We start from the raw sequence: 17,734 nt of genomic DNA on the forward strand, positions 1-17,734 counted from the left end.
TTGTAGAAGGACATTTCATACTTTTTCTCTTCAATATCATGAGGCTTTGGGTAAGAATTTAAGTCCATTCAGTGTGAGCAGGAAGCTGTCTTTAAGGTTAGATTGTCTTATTTTTTTTTCTTCTTCTGGTCATGCTTTCAGTCATGCAACAATGCTCATGGTTAGATTGTCTTGGTTTTTTTGGTGTTTTTCTTCTTCTGGTCATGCTTTCAGTCATGCAACAACGCTAATGGTTAGTTTGTCTTGGGTTTTTGGTGTTTGTTTTTTTTCTTCTGGTCATGCTTTCAGTCATGCAACAATGCTCATGGTTAGATTGTCTTGGTTTTTTGGTGTTTGTCTTCTTCTGGTCATTCTTTCAGTCATGCAACAATGCTCATGGTTAGATTGTCTTGGTTTATTGTTGTTTTTCTTCTTGTCATGCTTTCAGTCGTGCAACAACGCTAATGGTTAATTTGTCTTGGGTTTTTGGTGTTTGTTTTTTTTCTTCTGGTCATGCTTTCAGTCATGCAACAATGCTCATGGTTAGATTGTCTTGTTTTTTTAGTGTTTGTCTTCTGCTGGTCATGCTTTCAGTCATGCAACAATGCTCATGGTTAGATTATCTTGGTTTTTTTGGTGTTTTTCTTCTTCTGGTCATGCTTTCAGTCATGCAACAATGCTAAGAGGGTTGAATTAAATTCTGTGTATTTGAGGACCCAAAGTGTATCTAAGGAAAAGCAGAGGAGGACAACACTTGAGATACAGACATTAGAAAATGGTATGTTACCAAAAATAGATGTTTGCTGTTTATCATTTTGTGTTATTTAACAGGGGTATTAAATTAATGACAACAGCTGCTCAGGTTAAATACTTACCTGTCACATTTATGTGCTCACCAGTCCTTATGGAGCTACAGGAGATATTCTAGTACCAATGTCTTTAGTTTAAGCAGAAGAAGAAGCAATGAGATTTACAGGAGAAGGGAAAGTAATTTTTCTTCTGTAATAAAACGTTGACTAATGAAATTTCTAACACTTAAAATGTGGAAAAAGATTCACATTAATGGTCATTTACTGTTGTACTATTCATAATGCTCTCTGCTTCTGTACAGTTACATATTATAAATGAACAATGTAAAGAGTCAACAATAGAGATTGATGAAACAAAAAGTAACAGTAAGAGCCAAATAATTGTGATAAATTACAATCATCTGCATTTAGAGCAAATGAAGTTACCATGTCGAAGTACTTCATGCTTATTGATTATCATTATAAACCTATTGCTAGTAAGCTATTCTTCCTGAAATAATTGTCATTAATTAATTAGTGCCTATATTTAATAACCACTCCATTAGCAAATTTGTTTATAAAGTGGTCTTCCTAACAGTTTTACAAAGCTGAGTGGTAAATTGCTGACTGGGATGATTTCTAGTTTTGTTTAATAAGGAACAAAATGATTTAAAATTAAAACATCTCACGTGCATTTTCATCTATTGCTAACAAGATTAAGTGAGCTGGTTGCTCAGATCTCCCTGTAATTAAATGCTGCTTAAGTTTTTATTTTCTGTGGCTCTCCTTGAAGAGCTCAGTCAACTATTTGGTGGTGTCGTTACGGTTGCTTTACAAATGGAATACTTGGTCATCCAGCTATTCGGTAATGAAGAGGGATTAGATGCCAAATTCCAGTTTGGAATAGATTAAAGCAAATAATTCTTTAAATGCTAGCTTTCTAGAGTATTGCTTTAGATGAGGCCGAGTGATTGTTTTAGATAAAATCCCTCAAGTAATCATTTATGAAATAGTACTGAAGGAAAGTTCTGATTTTGGTGTGGGTTGTTATTGTTTTGTTTGTTTGGTTTTTTTCCTCTGAAAATAGCTGTCAAAAATGTGATTTTTGAATTGTATGTTGAGCCATTGGCTGAATCTGATCAGGTAGTCTATATACCTTTTCAGTTGACTGGTGTTTCCTTTCAGAAATTAGAATATCTAATAAAGCTTCAGAAGAAGCTTTAGGTTGAGGAACTGGGGCAGCCATTTCTGCTCTCTTTTTACTTGCTGTTTGCTTTTTTGCATGAATTTTCAGCGAACAATATGATCTTTTGAGTCTGTGAAAATATGGTACGCAGACTTTAGGAATACACAACTTTTATTTTTCCACAGTTTGGACCATCATTAAAAATGCATGAGGCTAAGCTGGACCAGACCAAACAGCCATGATATAGCCCAGTACCATTCCTTCAGTTAAAAAGTGTTTTAAAGCAGGTGTCTAGGGTGGAGTTAGCAGTGTGATACTTTTCACAAGCACATTCAAGTCTCCATCCCAACTTAGAGCTGTAGTTTCTGTGCATTTAAATTACCAAAACAGTTTTTCCGTAATCTGGTCCTCACCCTCTGCCCTGAACTCATGCCAAGGAGTACCACAGCTCAACTGCATGCTGCCAAGGGATATCCTCTTTTTGTATGTTTCTGTTTTTCCAAGAGTTTGGTGCCCTTTAATTGTTTTCAGCCAGAGCTGAAGTGGCTACTGAGCTCAGAAAAAAAATGGACTGGGTTCTGTCATCAATGGAAGAACCTGTCTCTGCTTTCTTCTCCTTATCATTATTTAGTGTCAGGATGCTGAAAGGCAAGGAGGTGATGAAATTTCAAGAAGTAAAACTAATTTATACTACTACAATTATTTGCATGTAATCAATATTGTCTTTAACTTTTTGAAATGAGAACAGTGATAATTTCTATAGCTCTAATAATTAAATTTAACTCAGTCTGTGAGGAAATGCATTGGTCTTCATGGGAGAAAAAAATACAAAAGAAAGTCTACTCCTGCTTTTAATACTTTGAATTAATGAAAAATTACTAAAAACTTGAAGTAATCTTTCCTATTTGTCAGCTTAGTTTTTTAGTGGCAGATTGCTAGGTTTTCCTTGTGTCCAGCTGTATTCCTGAACAATAAGGTCATCTTCAATTTTCTTCTATCCTGAGTCCAGTACTTTGTGCTTTGTTTAGTTATTGGCACTGTGGAAGGAGAAAGGGAGAAGGTCTGACTGAGAGGAAAACTATTAAATTGCAATAACAGCATGCCAGTGAAAAAGGTTGTGGAGGAGGTAAATGGCTTTAAAATGTACAGAGTGCAGGTCCTTTGTATTTTGTGGGGTGTTTTTTGTCTGTGAAAAATAATTTTGATTGGTATTGATGCTGGCAATGCATTTGTGCAGGAAGACTGCAGGGTGGCCCTACTTATAGCCACTTTGCTTGAGTTTAGCTCCAGTTTTGTCTTTCTGTGTATTCTTTAGTTCATAGCTCTAAGACTTAGAACAGGCTGGCAATAGTTCAGTAGATTTTGTTGCTTACTGAGTATGGTCACCATTCTATTAATCTGAGACTGGAAAGACATAGAATCATAGAATCAACCAGGTTGGAAGAGACCTCCAAGATCATCCAGTCCAACCTATCACCCAGCCCTATCCAGTCAACTAGACCATGGCACTAAGTGCCTCATCCAGGCTTTTCTTGAACACCTCCAGGGACAGTGCCTCCACCACCTCCCTGGGCAGCCCATTCCAATGGCAAATCACTCTCTCTGTGAAGAGCTTCCTCCTAGCATCCAGCCTATACTTCCCCTGGCACAACTTGAGACTGTGTCCCCTTGTTCTATTGCTGGTTGCCTGGGAGAAGAGGCCACCCCCCACCTGGCTACAATGCCCCTTCAGGTAGTTGTAGACAGTAATAAGATCACCCCTGAGCCTCCTCTTCTCCAGGCTAAACAGGCCCAGCTCCCTCAACCTCTCCTTATAGGGTTTGTGTTCCAGGCCCCTCATCAGCTTTGCCACCCTTCTCTGGACATGTTCCAGCACCTCAACATCTCTCTTGAATTGAGGGGCCCAGAACTGGACACAGCACTCAAGGTGTGGCCTGACCAGTGCTGAGTACAGGGGAAGAATAACCTCCCTTGTCCTACTGGCCACACTGTTCCTGTTGCAGGCCAGGATGCCATTGGCTCTCTTGGCCACCTGGGCACACTGCTGGCTCATCTTCAGCTTACTATCTATCAGTACCCCCAGGTCCCTTTCCTCCTGGCTGCTCTCCATCCAGACATGGATTGAAGAAACTAGAAGTGGACATATACCATTTTCAGCTTGAAATTTTCTGTTGGGGGTGAATGTAAAAATACTGTCAGTGCTATTTTAAACTATATTACTCTTTTTAGCCAGTCTAGGGGAAGTGTTTTTCTAGTGGTCCCTTCTTCAGACACTATCCTTATTGTCTCTGTGGGACGTACATGAGGCTGATGCTCTTTTAACATTGATTGTTTTGTGTAGGCTGTCTACAAAACCTGTGTTTCATCCTTGTGTCTGGGCTTTAGGGCAGGCTGTTGTGCTTCATCCTTTTATTTCTTTGTTCTGCACCGTTTCCATCATCTCTTGTCATATTGCTGACTGGTTTTTTGGCAGTGTTTTTGGGGGTTGTGTTTTGTTTTGGCTTTTATTTTTGTATTTATATTTTAATTTGTATTTTTGTTTGTGTGTTTGTTTTGGTTTTTTTCCCTGTAAATCATGGGAACTACTGACCAGCAGGAAAGTCCTCTCCTTGAGAGTGGAAAGCTTTTGCCACTGTTGACTGTTTAGCATGCATAATATCTGCTAGACTGAGCCTAAAAAAAGACATTGTAGACAGAGTTAGATTATATTTACACTTGATCAGCAGTATCACTACTTCTTAAGCAGGACAACATGTTTGAAATGGGTATCACTTTCCCCCTGTACAAATCTATGTGCATGGTTTGAAGCTATACAGACCTCATAGTGGAGATCATTCCCAGTCATCAGAGATAAATCTGCTCTGCCAAGCACTTTCTACGTGTTTGGAGAAATGTGTCCAGTGGTCACTCATCACTCAAGGCCTATACTGCAGTCAGAGAGGATGCTGTGGGATGCTGATGAGTTCCCCAGCACTGAATGAGGATGTAGTTACAGGGAAATGGCTGCTCACCTTGAGCTTGCAAGGGTTGGCTTCAAATAGTATTTTTTTTGTCTGGTTTTGTACTATATTACAATCAAAGTTATTCTGCAGGAAACAGCAAACTGGTCACTGAACAAACAATATTCTATTGAAGTTAATTTGCCAGTGCTTTAAAGAATGAACGAGAGTGGGAGTGAGAAGATTAATTGATGTCTTGAGCTTATGAATGCTCTAGCAGCTGTCCAAGTCTTTGCCTCTGCTTTCCTATGGTTTTCTGTGAGTTTCTGTGATGAAGAAAAAAAAGAAAAAGTCTGTATTGATCAATGCTAAGTGAAAAAGGGTGTGTTGGACATTTTAACTTTGCTTATGCCTTGATTTACTCTGAGCGGAACACTTGGAATCTGCATAAGTGATACTCTAGAGGTAACATACACCCTGTGAACATGAAAGCTCAGCAGCAGTCAACACAAGTAACAGAATGAAGCATTTTGTTCCTGCTGTGTAAGCCCACAGTGGTGCATCTGCATCTTGGATACGATGTACAGTTCAGGTTCTTCCATGTCAAAAAAGGCATAATGGAACAAGAGAAAAATACAGGAATGTACAGATCTATGGGAAAGGTTGTGTATGAAGAACACTGAATAGCTGAGGCAGTTTTATCCACCAAACCTCTATGGTGTTGGAAGCTAATAGGGAAGGTTACACATGGCTTTTGATGGTATAGAATTGAGCAGGCAACATTATTGGACTGGATAAGAAATAAAAAGTAGACTACCTTCATACTATATTTTTTATAATCATGTATCTTCTCTTGACCACTGTCAAAGACAGGACAGGGAGCTAAATAGACTCCTGCATGACCTGCTTCTGATTAATTTTTGCTGTTCTGTATATTTATTCATGATCCAGATGGAAAATATAAAGTTCTCAGAAGACAGAGTCAGGAGGAATGATTACAGCCTGGGGAAGCTCTGTAGAGCAACCAGGGTCACTTGGCAAGCTGGATTCAATAGATGAACATTCATTTTAACATGGCCAAGAATGTTGTCATATATCCAGTACAAAGAAAGTAGTTTGCACTTGACTGTTCCAGAAAACAGATCCAAAACTGTGTCAGTGAAAAGCAGTCAATTATAATGGTGCATAATCAGTGAAACATCTGTTCTTGGTGTGATATCACTAAAAGCACACTGATAATATCATCTTGGATCCAAAGTGAGGGAATAAAAAACAGAATTCAAGAGTAAATATTACTTTTGTTTGCTGCTACTGAGAAAAAGATACTATGAATGTATTTTAATCTACCAAGGATGATTTAAGAACTGGAACATGTGCTGTAACTTTAAATGTGTTCTCATTAATCTCTTTGACTTGTTTGAGGTTTAGGGGTTATTTGATCATGTCCTAAGGTTTGTACAGAAAAAAAAAAAGTGTGATTTGAAAGATAATTTCATTTGGAAAATAATGAGATACAGTCATTGACAGCTCAAACCAATTGCATTCAGAATAAGAAGGCCACTGGAGGTCTAAGTGAGAGCAATTGACCTTTGGAAGGCATAGGAACTGTTGCAGATACATCACTTCTTAATTTAAGACTGGATATTGTAAAAGCCTAACAAGTTAGTGACTTAACATGGCTTTTACCAGGGAAGTTCTTTGTGTTATACGACCTGATTACATTGGTGTCTTCTGGACATTAGTAAATGAACTGGTGAATAATTACTTCTAGTATTTATTCACACATACATATGAATACTACCAGAACCAGTGGTTTTGGGTATTCACATATAATCATAGAACAGAATCTTTAAAGTTGGCTTAATCTCCCATGGAGACAGCCTGTCCCTGTGCCTTTAAGACTTCCTTCTTGAAGGATGTCCAACCTTCCTGGACCCCTTTGTTCTTCAGGACTGTCTCCCAAGGGACACTCTTAATCAGTGTCCTGAACAGTCCAAAGTTTGCACTGCACAAGTCCATGGTAGTGGGTTTACTGACTTCCCTGTTTGTAAACAGTAGGTCTAGAAAGGCACCTCCCCTGATAGATGGAGATGCCTTGGCTCATGGTTATACCTCAGAGGTGCCCCTGCCTCTTTTACCAGCTGTGTCAGGAAGATATCTTCCACATACTTCAGGAACCTCTTACATTGTTTCTTTGCTGCTGTGTTGTATTTCCAATTCGGTAACTCAAAGTTCTCCCATGAGAACAAGGGCTGACAATTTGGAGAATTCTGCCAGTCACTGCCTCAGCCTCATTCTGGTTGGGTGCTCTGTAGCAGACTCCCAGCAGGCTATCTGCCTTGTTGGCTTTCCCCCTAATCCTTACCATCCTCACCATCATGGTTGAGTTCCACACAATCAAAACACTTCCTAACATACAGTGTCAGCCTACCTCTCCTCTGGCAGTCCCTTCTGAAGAGCTTATAGTGATTCATTGCAGTGCTCCACTCGTGACACTCATTCCACCACATATCTGTAATGGCAGCTATGCCACAGCTCTCCTGCTGCACAATGGCTTCTAGTTCCTCTTGTTTGTTGCCCATACTCTGTGCATTGTCATAGATGCTGTTAGTGATTTCACCCCTGACATGGCCGTGCCACCCCTAGGCTCAACCCTAGTGAGCTTGGTTTTATCCCCTTCCCCTTTGAATTGTAGAATCAACCAGGTTGGAAGAGACCTCCAAGATCATCCAGTCCAAGCTATCAGCCAGCCCTATCCAGTCAACTAGACCATGGCACTAAGTGCCTCATCCAGTCTTTTCTTGAACACCTCCAGGGATGGTGACCTCCCTAGGCAGCCCATTCCAATGGCAAATCACTCTCTCTGGGGAGAACTTCCTCCCATTCCAATGGCAAATCACTCTCTCTGGGAAGAACTTCCATTCCAATGGCAAATCACTCTCTCTGGGAAGAATTTCCTTCTAACATCCAGCCTGTACTTCCCCCAGCACAACTTGAGACTGTGTCCCTTTGTTCTGTTGCTGGTTGCCTGGGAGAAGAGACCAACTCCCACCTGGCTATTTTTTTATGTAGCTATTTTTATGTAGCTATTTTTTTAATAACATGGAAGTAGAATCATGGTAGCATCAAAAATAATGTTGTTGACTGTACAGTAGTACACTGTGTATTTGGAAATACTTAACACCAGATAGTTTCCAAGAGTCTTTTGGCATAAGACTGGCAGATGTGTTCACCAGGTGTACTTCAGATGTGGATGTTTCTTCTGCTATGAATTCTGCCAAATAATCTGACTCTAATTTAACTCTTGATATGTTGAACCCAGTGATTTTAATGGCATTTGTTTGTTATTTGATCTGCCCAAGTAATTAGATTTCTTCTTCAAATGTAATCCTCACCACTTTACCTACAGAATACTGATAACAAAAAACATAAACATAAGAAGTTTCAGTTTAAAAATAATTGGGCTGTGCCTGCATCCTTCTTTAATGAACTGTATTTCTGTTTTCCCTATCTGATGCTACCAGTAGGATTTTTATTGGGTGGTGGTGTTGGTAAAAGGGATGCTACAAAAACTGAGTATAGCTCTAAGTCACTGTTCAGCAGCTTTATTGCAGAGATGAAAGTCATGAAGAGCTTTGTGATTTGAATGTAGCCATCCTTTGATCTTTAAGTTACTCATTACATTTAATGTTTCTGTAGCTACTGTTTTTAAAGCTTTCCCCCATTCCTTGTATTTTGAATTAAAGATAATACAAGAAAAGAGTTATTCCTGTAGTTTGGCACTGTTTTCTTTCCTGTACTAGGAAGTGCGACCTTTTAGCCATATTAAAAACAACCCCAAAACCCAACAACAACCTTCCTCTTGGTCAGTCTTAGTATTTGTTTTAATAATTTATGAGTAAAACGTTGTGATTTATAAAGACAGACTAAACAAGTTAGATGTCTGCTCTTTTCACAGCACTTTCAATTAAATTTACAGCTAGCTGTAGAACCTACAACTGCAGTTGGTGTATGTGGAATGAGGATGTTTTATTTACTGAAAGAGCGACTGTGTGAAAGAACATATTAATCACCCTGAGGATTCACTGGTAAATTCTTATGTAATCTAGGATTATTTTTGTATTATTGATGGATAATCTCTTGCTTAAAAAATATAAGGATGCACATTATATTATATCAATATTCTAAGCTCAAAGGAGTAATCCAAAGTATTAGGGGAAAGGGAAAAATCTTTATGCTGACAGTTCTTTAATCACAAATGTTTTCTGCACAGATAAATTGCTGTTGCTCCAGTTTGCAGAGAAAAATACTTGGAGGGGGTTTCACAATGCATCTAGCTTTCTGCTATACAAAACATCAGCCATAATCACTTGGAGTTAAAGCATAATGTGAGGCATGACTGCTGGGGGTGAAGGGTTATGCCTAAAAATAAATAAAAAGACCCAAAGAAATGTGGAAAAAAAATCAACTTTATTTTTCTCCTCAATAACTTAAAACACCATGACTGACTTTCCTTGGCAACGTGCAAACTATTATAAAAGTATTCAAGAGCAAAATCCTTTGCCAGGATTCAGTAGCAGGATCTTGAAATGTTTTTATGGCATCCATGCCGCAGGCACTGAGGGAAGCTGCTGCCTCCTTGCTCTGTTCAGTGCTCCTCACTTCATCTGTAGTGTCTCCAGGTGCAAATCTGACACTCAGGTGCTGGTTAACAGTGATTGTTGCCCATTTCTGCAGACAGGCAGCATTTTTCACAGGAAAAAAGCCTTTCTAAGTGGCATTGGTTTAACGAGGTATGTATGTGGCAATTTTATGGTGCAGCATGCATCCTTAGTCTTACTAAATACGTGTTTGTATTTCCAAATGTAACTGTCAGTAACAACCAAGCTGTGTAAACACAAGCTGACAGTAGGAGGTGTCATGTGGCTAGCCAAATTTGTACTCTGGGGATAGCTAATAAAGCAAAAATATATTGAATTATGGGAAACAAGCTTTGCCTAAGTATAAATCTCCCCAGAACACATAAATAGTACAATACCTTACTTAGATGTTCAAATTATGAGCCAGGTGAGAGTGATAACTGCAGGTTATGGGGCTTGTGTTAAAGGTAGAGAGCACAGAAGATTGTCCTGTGTTCTTCAAGGGTGAATGAAATCTCATTGCACTTTATAGAAAGGGAAAGTTTACTCATACTAGTCTGAAAGAAATGTAGCAGTGGAACCTTTAGTTAAAGATGATAGCTTGGTACTTGATTTGCTTGACTGCCTTGATGGATCCTAAACCTGGTTAAGAAAACAGATTTTTGGATGAAGCTAATTTTTTGTGTGCTGAGGAGGGCCTGTGAGATTAAGGCCCAGGCTTGGTGATGAATTTAAGAGATAATTTATTTAAGTACAGACCTATAGGTGTGTCAGACCCTGTGTGATAGTAGTGGGAATTGGAGACATTTGGAACTGTGGTCAAGTTCATGATTAAAGCCATGAGCACTATCACATGAGATGTTCAAAAGTAGATGAGAACTGATCTCTGATACTTCTGATGTCTGTGTTGAAGAATCTCCTGGCTCTAGAGCAGACTTGAAAGCCTGCTGATTGAGCTTCTCACTACAGACATGAGCCTTGGGGGCTTTAGGAGAGAAGACTGCTATATGAGTTTGATATTTAGCTCTCTCAGAGAAACCAAACCAGCTTTAAGAAGAACCTGTTTTGAGAGAGAAGTTGGGAATGTGAGGCTGAATCTAGTTTCCCACGAACTGGCCTGATGGATGGCCTCAGGCTTTTTTTTTCCCATAGAAGCCTCATCCCAGGAACCGTTCCAGGGTAGGTTGTCTGGGGCTCTGAGCAACCTGCTCTATTTGAAGATGTCTCTATTGACTGCAGAGGGGTTGGACTGGATGTCCTTCCAACCCAGGCCGGTTAGTGATTCTCTGATTCTGTGATTTTGTGTGTGAGAGGGGTGAATTCCCATTTTTTTATAGTAAGGAATCAACTCTGTCTAACTGGTCCAGTATTCAAGGTCGTAATCCATTAAAAAAAAAATTCTTTGTTGATTTGTATTTTTTTAAGATTCTCAAAAATGTTGCTACCCATAAGAAATATTTCATATAATCTGTGACAAAAAAAATGCAATACTGCAGCATTTACACTGGTTTGATTGACCTAGACAAAGTGCAAGTCAATTTAATTTGAGCATTTACCGGAATCTGTAGTCTGTTCTAAAGCCAAATTGATGGTGTCTTTGTCTATAATATTTTTTCTTCTGAGTGTTCCAATGAAAACAAGTAAAATGTTTGTTATATTTCTGATACAGATTATTTGTGAAATCAAAGTTCATGTTATACTTTGATAGCTCACTCCATCATTTTTGTGCTGGTAAGATACACGTTGAAGTTATTTCTAAATGACATTTAGTATTTAGGAAGAGTAAGAAAACTCTGCAAAACAAAACACCTAAGTCAGACTGGTGGTCCCCTAGGCAAAAGATACCACGTCTCTAGATTCTGGCATTTGAAAAGTATCAATGTAGGTTTCAGGATTGCTATTTTTGAGATGATAGGGAGAATACTTGAGAGGGAACAGTGGTGATGCTTAGCTTGTAGGAAGGCAGTAAACTGGTAAACATCATACAGATTCAGATGAATATTGTCAATATAGTGAAATATCATCCTTAAAGTGAAAAATGGATACTCCCTTAGTTGCAGAGGGAAGACTTAGCAATTCAGACTTAGTGATGAATTACACTCCCATTCAGTTCTACTGGATTTTCACATCTGCCTACCACATCAGTACCATTTTTTTCCATTATGGTAATAAAAAGAGGAATGGCTATGTTGAATTTCCTGCCCATGTTGTAAGGGAAATGGCCAATTTATTTCTTTAATGCATAGAAAGTCATGGATATGGATAATGCAGTAAGATGGCACTAGGTTGTGGTGATAAACAAGAGCATCACTGTGTTGCTTTTCCAGGCCAAACTGAATGAGTGGGGCTCATGAATGTAGGACTCATGGCAGAGCTCTGAGAATCACAGAACCTTAGAGGCTGGAAGAGAGTTCCAGAGATCAAGTCCAACCCTCCTGCCAAGGCAGGATCCCCTAGGGTAGTTTGCCTGAACAGGCAGGTTTTGAAAGTCTCCAGAGAAGGAAACTCCACAACCTCTCTGGGCAGCCTGTTCCAGTGCTCTGTCACTCTTACTGTAAAGAAATTTCTCTTCATGCTGAGGTGAAACTTTCTATGTTCCAGTTTGTAGCCATTGCTCCTTGTCTTACTGCTGCTGACCACTGAAAGGAGATTGGTCCCATCCACTTGACACACACCCCTCAGGTATTTGTACACATGGATAAGATCTCCTCTTAGTCTTCTCTTCTGCAGGCTAAACAGCCCCAGGGCTCTCAGTCTCTCTTCATAATGAAGATGCTGAAGTCACCCAGTCATCCTCATGGCTATTTGCTGGACTCTTTCTAACAGGTCCCTGTCTCTCCTGAACTGGAGACCCCAAAATTTGACACAGTATTCCAGATGTGGTTTCACTAGGGCAGAGTAGAGGGGGAGAAGAACCTCCCTAGACAAGAGAGTGTTTGAGAGAAGTTAGTTATTGTGGGTTTTCAGTATTTCCAAGAAGTTTCTGCCAACCACAGAAGCTCAGTAAATAAATTATAAGTAAATTAATTGAACATCTGCTGTGCTTTTGCCTGTATGTTCATCTGACATCCCCTGGGAAGTTGGTGGTTGTGACCAGAAGGAAGTATTTCCTTTTCCCCATTGCTATATAAAATATAAAAGCTGCTGTAATGATGTTTGAGGGCAAGAAGGTATCATGCCTTATTTTGCTTGGAAATTTCATCAGAGATGAAACTGTTTGGCTGCAATTTCCAGGTACCAGATAGCTGGGTGGGAGGGGTGATGGAGAGCAGGTGCTTGGTAGCTCAGGATGTTTCTGTAGGGCTCTAGTGTAGGCAAGTGCTCAGGATCTCTGGAGTAAAAGAGCTGGTGCTGAGAAATGGGTGTCCATCCTCGAGAGGTTTCAGTTGTTACTTTGGAACATTAAAAGCTGCTGTAGGACTCCATTATACATACTTGGGGCATGAGAGTTGGGGTGTATGTGTTTTGCGTTTCATTTCAGATTATAGCCTTAGTCTGGTCTCCCAGACTGAGCGTGCCTTTCGTTCTCAAAGGCATTAGGTGTGCTCAAGGAGGAGAGCTTGAAGAGCTGCAAGAAATCCTGTCTGTGTGCTTGAAGAGTGTTTAGTGCTTCAAACCAAAGCACGGAGTGGGTATAAGCAGTATTCCATTCAAAGCATGCTTGTGCTTTGATCTCAACAGGGCACTCTGAAGTACTGTGAAGATGTGCTGGACTTCATAAATGATCTGCGAATTAAGGCTAGGCAAATCTGCTAAAGTCAAGGATTTTAAAGTACTGGTTCAATTCAGCAGTTCTTACTGAAGAACAAAATCATACCTTTTTGGGTAGATTTGTAAATTATAGCTACTGAATTGCTCTGTTGGATCAATATGATCCTCGAACAGCATCAGTCATTTTGTCCCATGAATCAGTTGATTGGTACAAAGTACTCAGCAGACTTTGAAGGCAATGTAGGATATGAAGTCGTTAAGTACACATTATCGGTGGTAATAACGTTAGTAAAAATGATCCCCAGAAGGAAGCCAACAACAAAACAAATGAGTTAACTTTTGAAGAAAAAAGTCAAGTATAGAGGAGTAAGAAACCTCTTGGGTGGTGGTATGGCAAAATTACTTCAAGTTTTTGTGTGATAGTGTTGCAAGAATGTTTTTTGGCAATGATAGGAGAAAAAAAATTAAAATAAAGATGTATTTTAAAATACTTCAGTGACAGTGTGTTTCTTAACACTTTAGTAATTACCATATGTCATGTATTGCTTTGGATATTTGATACTTTTTTATATTCCAGTGCATTGAACCTAGAAAAGGTAACTGTATTTTTATTATATTTGTCAGGAGAGAAGAGGCAGGGCCAGATGTTATCCTTGACAGGCATAAGGATTGATGGGATTTTGGTCCACACTTTGTATTTTTAAACTGTTCACATTTTGCACTTGTACTTACTGAGTGCTAATGGAAAAAAATCACTATTTGCTTGTTCTGCACTCTGCACCCCTCACTTTTTACATACAAATTTTGGAATGTGACAACATCATTTCTGTTTTTAAAAATAATAACTGGTACCCTTGTAAATAATTCTAGTGAGTCAGTTCACTAGAAATGAGAGAGTTTCAGTTTTGGCTTTTTTTTTTTTTTTTTTGTGGCTATATTATTTTTGAGCTCTAACAGAAAATCTGATTTGGTAAATTTTTGCACTTGGACTATATAAACTCTATGTAAGTATCTTAATTTTAAATTTTTTTAATTTGTTATGTTATTTTTTTGACACAAGTGGAGCTAGAAAAACTCAAGCCTCTGAACTTGAGAGGGTGATTAGAGACAAAATCCCTAGTGTACAGAGTGAATAATATGGATGCATGAGTATAAAGAGCAAACAAATACATTGACCAGACATAATGAGCAGTAAACTTAAGAGCAAGAACCTAAACTTAAATCACAAGGACCATGCAATGAAATTAGAGCAAAAGTAAAGGCAGCAATAATTAATTATGACTGAATTTATGAAACTTTACTTATGAAAACAGCATTACATTAGGAAAAATAGTTTGCCACTGCAATAAAAAAATAATTGAGACTGAGTTCTTTGATGGAAACAGGAATATGCAAACAAAAGAGTAAATTTAGTTAATATGGCAGACAAAATTGGTAAAACCAATACTTATATAAACTATATGTAAATAAAGGGAGTGAAACTGTTGAGGCAGGTGATGCCCTAAAAGGACATTTGGAAAAAGAAAATGTACAATGAGAAAATCTGTTTATACTGGGTGTAGTTTAAAAGGACTGCAGGCATAACATTAATTGATGGTCATCTAGTCACAGTCATAGAGTCAACCAGATTGGAAGAGACCTCCAAGATCATCCAGTCCAACCTAGCACCCAGCCCTATCCAGTCAACTAGACCATGGCACTGAATGCCTCATCCAGTCTTTTCTTGAACACCAACCCCCCCTGCCAGAGCAGGATCACCTATGGCAGATTGTGTTGGATTGCATCCAGGTGGATCTTGAGTATCTCGAGAGGAAGAGACTTCACAAGCCCTCTGGGCAGCCTGTTTGAGTGTTCTGTCACCCTCACAGTGAAGAAATGTGTTCATCAGATGCTCCATATCCATGAGAACTAGCACTTCCTACTATTCCTCTTCTAACAGGAGGCCCAGCAGACTTCTACCAACCACCACCACAGTTTTCATGCTGTGTTCTATGTCAAAAGCACATCAAAGTTGACAAAGAGCATGAGGCAGAGAGCTCATATTCTGTGTGCAGGCAGGAGCACAAGCCAAGGTTTGGATGCAGCTCAGTGTGACAGCAGAAAGGACTCTGCCCATTAAACCACTCGGAAGAAAACAATTCCATGGGAATAGTGCAGAAAGAGATCTGGTATGGAGTAAAGATTATTCAGGATGGACTTCAAACAGTGTGAGGTTTTTGTTGCTCCTTTCAAGTGTGCAGTACTTCACATGATCAGAAATGGATGTACAATAAAATATGCCAGTTGACAAGAGAATTCCTGTACTGGTGTGGGTTTTTTATTATCAAAAGCAATCAGAAATGTGTTTGAAGTGTTAGAAAAAGGCAAGTAAACCCTTGTGAATATGGATAAAAATAGCTTATGCTGCTGGTTTTGTTTTGATAGTTAAACAGATTACATACCTTTTTTAGTGCATGTTGGCTGTCATTTTAATGTGTGTGCTCAGGGCAATATATGCAGGATAATTTTATTTTTTTTTTGTTGGCTCAGGTCAGCTGCACATTTTGTTATTTTACTTTTTCCTTCACTCCACTTCCCTTAAGTCAGGAACCATAGCTTCCTGTAATGTGGCTTTCAGATATTCTCTAAGGAAATTGAATTTCTAGATTAAAAAGCTGCCCATCTTAACTTCAAGAGCTCTTCTTTCTTCATCAAAACATATTTATGAAACTGTATAGCTTAGGAAATTTTTAATCAGCCTTATGAAAGTTCTTTTCTTTAAACGTGGTAGGAAGGCTGAAGGAATTTGAAGATAAAGGCACATTGTTGAGGTTTAAAAAACTGTCTTGAAGGTTCATAATCACACCGTAGGATTTAGGAATTTAAATTCCTTTTATTATAGAATAAAAACTACCCCTAAGCATGTAAAATACTTTGCCTAGTTTACAGACTTAACATTCCAAAGCTCCACTTTTATTTTGAGCTTATGGAACTACTAGGAGCTTGATATCCTTCTCTGGGGAACAGAGAGCAAGTCCCAAGTCCAGTTGGAAAACAAACTTAGTGCATATATATTAAAATATATATGTATCTTTTAAATCATGCTGCATGTTAGAAAGTAAGATAAGGAATTTTCACTTTAAGTGATAATTCATTTAGGAATGAATGAGACTAGTGATGTGTCTAGTTCATTTTCTGCCACTGATTGTTTCTGAAACTGCAGCTACAGAATTACGCAGTGTAAACTATGCAGCTAGAAATTTTGTCCTATTATGAATGTTGCATGCCTTGGGCTAATACAGCTTACAAAAATCTTGTTGCAAACTTAAAGAAATATAAATGAAACAATATCACAGGCACTGTTGATGCAGATGATGTCATTTAAGTTATAGTCAAGCTAAAGAAGAACCCTGATAGTCTTATTCTTGCATGCCCTTATACACGTGTATGTGTGTATGTATGTGTGTGTGTATAAATATGTATGTGTGTGTATATTTAATGATGTAGTAAATTGCTACCTAAAATGTGTAACTGCTGACATGTCACTGGTTAGCTGATGATCTACAGATGGGAGCGAGATGATCCAGATTGTAGACCAAAGACCTTTTTATAGTCTTGGTAGAATCATAAAATCAACCAGGTTGGAAGAGACCTCCAAGATCATCCAGTCCAACCTATCACCCTGCCCTATCCAATCAACTAGACCATGGCACTAAGTGCCTCATCCAGTCTTTTCTTGAAGACCCCCAGGGACGGTGCAATCGAGTAGTTAAAATGGAGCACCTCCTGGCAGGTTACTGTTTTCTTCACTGGAGTGAATGAGACAATTATTGAAATATCATTGGGCATTTTTGAAGAGAATACTGAAATCTAAAAAGTGTGAGAAAGTGGTAAAAAGTGAATTCACTTCAGTTTGAGTTAAATATTTGCCTAAGTCACCTCTGTCAAGGGTCTTCTGCCCTCTTTCTCTTCTGGCTTTTATCTGTAGACCACATTTTATTGCACGTGATGAGAGACTTCTAAGGTGCTGAGGTGAAGGAGGCAAGAGTGTAACATGAAGATAGTTTTTGAAGTGCACACATTGGTATTCTTAGTTGGTAAAATGGATGTGCAGAGTTTATTTTGGTGAGCAGTTGCCTAGAAATGCAAAAATAAACCCCAAACAGTTTATTTTGGTGAGTCTTGCATAGCTTCTCAGTGATGTAAGAGTAGTGGACTTTTGGATCAATATAATTTAAAATGACTGAAAGTGGCAGGCTTAAGTGTGAAGTCATTCTTGTCATTTTCAAACCTCCTTTAAAGTTATTCTTTTCAGTTTGTAAAGATACAGAAGCAGAAATAATACTTAAGATAAAAGAAATGGCTTAAACAAAATGGCAAGTAGCAAAGTACAATGTACAGAACAGTGCTACTATTGTTGCTTTATAGGCACATGCAAGGAAATGTTACAACTTGTATTGTTTACTATTTAATTGTCTCATTAGCTTTCTAAATATGTAATATGACCTGAAG

At 38.7% G+C, this 17,734-nt stretch overlaps 1 protein-coding gene across 3 annotated transcripts in view; it reads left to right on the forward strand.

Moving 5' to 3' along the window:
• The window catches only part of LOC135176046 (adhesion G protein-coupled receptor A3-like), a 293,150-nt gene that overhangs the window by 10,955 nt on the left and 264,461 nt on the right, over positions 1-17,734 (forward strand). Inside the window, exon 1 of one of the 3 annotated variants that reach the window (XM_064144650.1) lies at positions 12-96. The exons of the other annotated variants lie outside the window; for them this stretch is intronic. The gene's annotated coding sequence lies outside the window, so the exon portion shown is untranslated. Of the gene's footprint in view, positions 1-11; positions 97-17,734 lie in introns of those variants that run through there. 3 annotated transcript variants of the gene reach the window in all.

This window comes from Pogoniulus pusillus, chromosome 6 (genome assembly GCF_015220805.1).
Source record: "Pogoniulus pusillus isolate bPogPus1 chromosome 6, bPogPus1.pri, whole genome shotgun sequence".
NCBI lineage: Eukaryota > Metazoa > Chordata > Aves > Piciformes > Lybiidae > Pogoniulus > Pogoniulus pusillus.